This window comes from Trachemys scripta, chromosome 3 (genome assembly GCF_013100865.1).
Source record: "Trachemys scripta elegans isolate TJP31775 chromosome 3, CAS_Tse_1.0, whole genome shotgun sequence".
Classification (NCBI taxonomy): domain Eukaryota; kingdom Metazoa; phylum Chordata; order Testudines; family Emydidae; genus Trachemys; species Trachemys scripta.
Genome location: NC_048300.1, coordinates 181,669,488 through 181,676,663, shown reverse-complemented (window position 1 = coordinate 181,676,663; position 7,176 = coordinate 181,669,488).

Sequence of the window (7,176 nt, the reverse complement as noted above, 5' to 3'; positions counted from 1 at the left end):
GGATTCTGTACTACAGATAAAAGACGATGCTGCAGTGCAGTTTTATACGTCAGAGAATGGGCAGTCATCTACAATGGAATGAAGGCTGGCACGGTGATAGTGGAAGGTGAGGCCTTTGTAAATGTTTTACTTGCATATTCTTGGTACCTATCCATTATACTTCTCTCTCTATGACTTTTTCTTTTGTCTCTACTCTTTTCCCCCTCCTTTTTTAAAAGCTAATTTAGCACTGGCACGTGAGTAACATCAAACACTTGACTAGTCCCATTGAACGCAACAGTAGGACTTTCACAAATGAAGTTACTCAGGCATTTACATGCTTCCAGAATTGACATCATAAATTATTATAATTTTCTTGGGCTTGTTAAGAAAGGAAATCACAAAAATAATAACAAGAGGTAGACAAAGCACTAACTTAATAAATCCTCTGAGAGAGGGGAAGACACTGTCTTTTTGAGCTATAAGTTGGATTTGCCTTTTCCACAATAGTGCTCTATTGCAAGTCTGGTGCACTGCTTTTAAGCAGCAGTTGTTTTGGAAGCTGCTTGTTCAGTTAAAGATCTAGGTAAGTATGCTTTCCTGCAAAGGGAACAATTAAGTTCTCCCAAACACACAGAAGCATCAGAATTCACAGCGTGTATTTTACAAGGGTAATAAAGTTTTATATGCATTTACAGGAGAAACAGCATGCAATGAAATACCTAATACACCCAATTATCCACCAAAATAAATGGATGGGGGAGAAACTGGCTAAATTTGGCTAAGGCTTAATTATTTTGCATTTTAACTTCTCAGTTCTTAGCAATAAATGCTCATTCTGCCATCCATTTCATGGCTCTATTACTTGGTCTGGATTCTTGTAATTGAGCTCCTTGAGTTCAGGAGACTGCCCAATGTCAGTGAGAAGAATATAGGAAAGGCTTGACATCAATTACAACATTACACACAACATAAAATTTAACAACTTGAATCAGCCTTTCATTGCTATTTAAAGCAACTGCATATGGCTTCTTAAGATCTTAAAAATTAATCAGCTTCCAAAAGGCCTAGATTTTTCAGAAGAACAAAATCTTACTTAGCCTGAAGTTTTTAAAATGTTATTTCAGTTCTGTTGTATAATAGGGAGACTTTTTGACATGTAAGTGGATTTTTTTAACATCCAAAGAGAAATTGATCTCCTGGGTAAATTAAAACTCAGTGAGGCAAATTAAGAAATCAAATCAAATAAAGTGGGTCAGATTCTTCATTGACTTATTCTGCATTTAACTCCACTGAGAGGATATATGTCAAGGCAGCCATGTGCCCAGGGTGCAAATGAAGACAGAATTTGGCCCATGGATTTTTATGTGTGTTCTTAAATAAATGGGAATCACAAATAGGACATGGGTGGCTTAGTGATAAAATGCTGGCTTTCCACCTCGACTCAAATGTTATGTGAAGCCCTCAGCTTTGTCCCTCACCGATATGTGATCAGCTCATAAAACACCAAAGTTTCTGCTTAGGGGAGGCCCAGACTAAGCAAGAGTGGAGCCTGAGTTACCTCTCACCTCTAATAAGGGTGGTCCCGGCAGGTCAGAGCTGAGGTCCTCGGAAGGGCAGCATGAGGAAGCTTGCTTGTCTTGCAGCTGCAAGTTCTGTGCCCTGGATAAATAAAAGGTTTAGTTTCTAATCTTTTAACCAAATAATCAGATAAAAATGTTAAAAAAATAGACTGACTTACACTGAAACTATTCTTTAAAAAAAAAAAGTATCAAAAGACTTTTTGACTTGTCTTTCTCAATGCACTGGAGTGTAGTTAAAAAGCTACTTTGATTCCAAGTGGAAGAGTTACACACAAATGTTTGATGAACATTGAACCTTGAGATCTTCTTAACAGGCTTTATGTGGTGAGAAATATGTGGGTATGTCTGCGCAAGTATGAGTGTTTCACTGATTTATGTTTACAGTACATAAAATGTTACATATCTGAGCTGTATCTGCCTGCCAGTGCTAGTTTTATTTTAGGCTGGATGGGCAAAGACCTTAGTAATGCTCTTTTCACAATGTATGAAAACCAGTGTTTTGGGGGTTTGTTTGCTTTTTTCTGTTGTAGCAAGTTGCAACCATAAACTGGGTCAAAAATGATTTTGGGGGAGGGGGGTCCTGAAATATCTTACAGAATCTGACCTTTTAATATTTTTCTTCCAATTGTTTCTGGTTGTGAAACTAGCATTTAACCTTCTGAACATCAAGAACCACACTTATTAAGTTTATTGCATATGTAGGATATGTTAGTGGCTGGAATTAACACAGAGGGCTCAAGGCACCTTAGCAAACCTTGTGCACCCCATGCAAATACCAGTCACAACTGCAATCTCTAAGCTTGTGCGGTGCACAGGGACTGCTCTCTTCATGCATTCCAGAGATGCATGTTGGCCTACAGAGGATGGGCATCTACAGGGACGCTATAGCCCCACCCCATCTCTGTGTTGGGGGAGTAGCCTAAGGAATGGTGACCCAGCATATTCTTTCTTGCATATCAGGAAGCTTGGAGTGGGATTGTGCCTCCTTCAGGCACGGTCTCTCCTCGAGCTACCCCTGGGGCAGAGTGGTTTGGTACCACCCCTTACTCAGGGCTGTGCCCTAAAGGCACAATCTAGCCCAGGGCACTGGGGAATATGCAACTTTTAACTCTTCATCTTGTGCATAGTTGTAGGATGAGATTTTCAAAAGCACCCAGCACTGGGCAACTTTATACTCACTGAAATCAATGGTAAACTCCAGTTGACTTAAATGGGAGGACAGTTAAGCTAGTGCTGAGCACTTTTGAAAATCCCACCTATAGCTTTTTGCTATTCTTTTAAAATATGAAATTATAAAACGTGTATGCACTGAATGGACTTAAAAATAACACATTATTATGGTGTCTTTGACTGAAATAGTGCAAAGGATTTGGGGATATGGGATATTGGGAGATAAAAGTGGTGCCTTATGGGAAAGAAAGAAAAAAAATGTGTGAGTTTGAATTTGTGTGTGGGCAAAGGCTGAGAACTCAGAAATAGACATTTCTTTGCATTTGGATAAGAAATCCAAACTCCAGATCTGAGAATTGCTAGTGATTCCCACCTGCTGAGGTTTGATCTGGCTCATGTCTACAATATGTGTTGCCTTGTAATCTATGTTATCATAAAGCTATGGATATGAGAAATAAACAGCAGAAAAGAGAAATGAGTGTGAGCCTTGAGAGAGAAAAACACCCCAAATGTTGGCCATGAAGTAGCTTGGTAAATGTACTTTCTGATACATATTCAGAATATAATAAAATAGGGTTACCATATTTTGTGCCTCCTAATGGAGGACACTCCCGGGGGCCCCAGCCCCGCCCACGCCCCCGCCCCAACTCCGCCCCCTCCCAAAGTCTCCGCCCCCTCCCCTGCTTGAAGCCTGAAGCAGGTAAGGGGGAGGGGAGGAGGCGCGGCCCAGGCTGGCTCCTGGCGGCTCCAGCCTGGGTCGGCTCGGGCCCTGGCCGACCACCCCCGGCGCACCCCCCGGCTCCCGGCTCCCAGCCCCGCGGGCCGGCTCCCGGCTCCGGCCCGGCTCCCAGCCCCGCGGGCCGGCTCCCTGACCCCGGCCCGGCTCCCAGCCCCGCCGGCCGGCTCCCGGCTCCCCGACCCCGGCCCGGCTCCCAGCCCCGCCGGCCGGCTCCCCGACCCCGGCCCGGCCCGGCTCCCAGCCCCGCGGGCCCGGCTCGGCTCCCCGACCCCGGCTCCCCGGCCCCGCGCCCAGCCCGGCCCGGCACTGCGACCCTGGCCCGGCCTGGCCCCCGGCCCGGCTCCCGGCCGGGCACCATGCCCCCGGCCCCGCACAAAGAGGCCCCGGCCGAGCCTCCCGATTTTCCCGGACATGCCCGGCTTTGGGGGATTTCCCCCCGGACGGGGATTTGAGCCCCCAAAAGCCGGACATGTCCGGGAAAATCCGGACGTATGGTAACCCTAAATAAAATGGATGTACAACTAATCATTTTTAATATAAATAATCTGCTAAGAGTATATTCTTAGAAATCAAAATCCATTTTATGACCTTGGTTGCTACAAAGCCCCAAAATTTGCAATGTTTTGAATGAACAAGAAAATAATGAATGATCTCTTCTTGGGTTACACAGTTTTCAAACCACAATACTTGCCCTTTTAACTGTCCCCAACAATTCAGCCACACAATACCTAAAACCCTCTAATCAATGCCATTTTTACATAAAAAGCAAAGTACTGTTTCCCATCATAAAATGTTATAGTGTTTACACAAAGCTCCAGCTAACATCATAAAACTCTATTGATTTCCCAGTGGGGTTCTAAGAGGACAATTGACTGTGCTACATGACACCCTGGTTTCTAGCTCCAAAATAAAAGTGACTTCCTTTTGGAAACTAGATACAAAATATTCCTCTTATCAATCAGGCTTTTCAATTACTGCTTACTAAAAAAGCCATACTAGAAGGGAGAGCTGCCTCCAGAGAACTTCATCTCCAACAGTATTTTTATGAAGACAACCAAAATCTGGAAGTTAATGCCATAAAAATGGCAACTTTAGAAATTTCCATCACAGTATCATATTTTTGGGGTTGGTTTATTTCTTTAAAATGAGCATCTCTAGTGAAATGCCAATGTATTCTACAGCTGCAATATATAGGGTCTGATCCAAAACCCAATGAGATCAATGACTTAAGTGAGCTTTGAATCAGGCCTGTACTGATGATTGCTGCCACTTGCTAAAAAAATGTTTAAAAAATTAGGCAATTCAGTAGAATAGTCTCCAAACACACCTGGTTTACCACCTTTTCCAAGAGAACTAGTGAATCTTTAAACAATAGTTAAAAAAGGGTATTTTTCCAGAAGAGAGGGTAAAATGGGACAATACGATCAAATAATAATTATAAAAGACCCCAGTACTCTGGTGATGATTAAAATTGCTACAGAGGAGTTAAAATCTTACACAATGTGAAGTCTTCTGATGAAAACTGATTGGTATGGGGGTGGGCGGGGAGAAGCTATAATGTTCCTGGATATGTTCTTTCTGTTCTTGAAATTCTACACTTCTATGAATTAAATGAACTAAAGGAAATAAACTCCTTTCCTGACAAGCTGTCATAGCAGCCCCAATCAGTTGTATAGCTTTTGTTGCTAGAAATCATTTGCTGTACTTACTTAAATAGTTCAAAATATTTAATATATATCTAAATTACTAGGGCCATATCCTGCTCCCTTCTAGCCAATAGGAGTTTTGCAATTGACTTTAATGGGCATAGGTTCTGTCTAAGTAAGATGAAGTCCATTGCTGCACTGAATATGAAGATGAATACTGTCGTGCCGAGCTCCCAATCTTAAGGAAACTCAGTGCAGAGCGACTGGAGAAGTTAGTTTTCAATTCCAAAGAAAACTTGGAATGAAAAATGAACGGGTAAAATGTGTTCATTGGGAAATACTCATCTTTAACTAATAAAGGCTTTTAATATACCCTTTCTTACCCTTTCTCACTCAATTAAATATATGTTAATTCAATGTTAAGTTTGAGATTTAAACCCACAAGCGTCAGGAAATTCAGAATTAAGACTCCCATGTTAACCTTAATTCTGTCCCCATTGTGCATATTACATTTTATGATAGTATCTTTCATTACATGATCACATAACATTGGAGCAATGCGACATGCTATAAGTGATGTTGAATAAGTGTATGGTTTGTTATAGAGGTTAACAAAATGTCAGCCTTACCAGGTATTTCTCATTTTGTCTTCTAAAAATATAACTAACTGCTATTTTCACAGAATTGTTTTGATTGAAAGAAATGTCACAAACACACACATGAATATGTAAATATTTTTCTATTAATTATTGTTCATGCGATCGAATAAATACTGAGTTTCTACTCAGGCTTTTCTCAGGCATTAATTCTCCTTTGCCTGAGGAAAGACTTCCAGATTTGGCTTTGGGTATGTTCTGTATTATTGCATTCCTTGTTTCTCTCGATAGAGATTGTATAAATTATATCAAACTGTAGGAGGATTTACATTTTTACTTTATGGAGCATAACTTTATTTTGAAAAAAATTTGCAAAAAATTTGTGAAACTTTTTGTTTAAAAAATAGGATACTTTCAACCACAAAATTAAGTTGACAATTTTCAATCAGATCTACTCAATATCATTTATTGCTTAAAATCTGAATGTTACCATAGTCTGAGTATAAGGGTACGTTTTCAGAAAGATGTTCTCCCTTTAGCTGGGGCAATTTTTGCACCCATAGTTCAGATGGGGACACAGATCTGAGAATATATGCCTCAAACTAGCTGATTGCAAAGATTCAAATACTCAGATCTGCATCTGCAATGTGTGTCTTGGGTGGAAAAATGAATGCAAATTCTGAGCAAGTTCTCAACTACCAATGAGTCTGGCCAGAGTGGTGCAGTCAAACCTCCACAGCCACAGATGATCCTGCAGATCCTGAAGTGGGAAACCCTCCCATCTCAGGCCTGGTCTACACTACAGAGTTAGGTTGACATAAGGCAGCTTAGGTTGACCTAATTATGTCAGTATCTACACTACAGCCTTGTCTCACCAATGTCGGTGTAGTTAGGGCACCGCTGTGTCTGTGTAGACCAGTGGTCTCCAACCTTTTTATGCCCAAGATAACTTTTTGAATCTCAGGGCAACTCAGGATCTGCCCCACCCGTTCCCCCAAGCCCCACCCTGATCACTCCATCCCCTCCTCTTTCCGTCGCTCGCTCTCCCCCACCATCACTCACTTTCACTGGGTTTAGACAGGGTTGGGGCTCGGGAGGGGTGTGGGCTCTGGGCTGGGGCTGAGGGATTCGCAGTGTGGGAGGGAGCTCTGGGCTGAGCCAGGGGCAGGGGGTTGGGGTGCAGGAGGGGGCGAGGGGTGCAAGCTCTAGGAGGGAGATTGGGTGCAGGAGGGGGCTCCAGGCTGGGGCAGAGTGTTGGAGTGCAGGAGGGGGTACAGGGTGCTGGCGCTGGGAGGGGGGCTAGGCTGGGGCAGAGGGTTGAGGTGCAGGAGGGGGTATGGGGTGCTGGCTCTGGGGGGGCTCAAGGATGGGGTTAGAGTGCAGCCTCCTGCCAGGCAGCACTTACCTCCAGCGGTTCCCAGTCGGCGGCGGGTACAGTGAGGCTAAGGCAGGCTCCCTGCCCA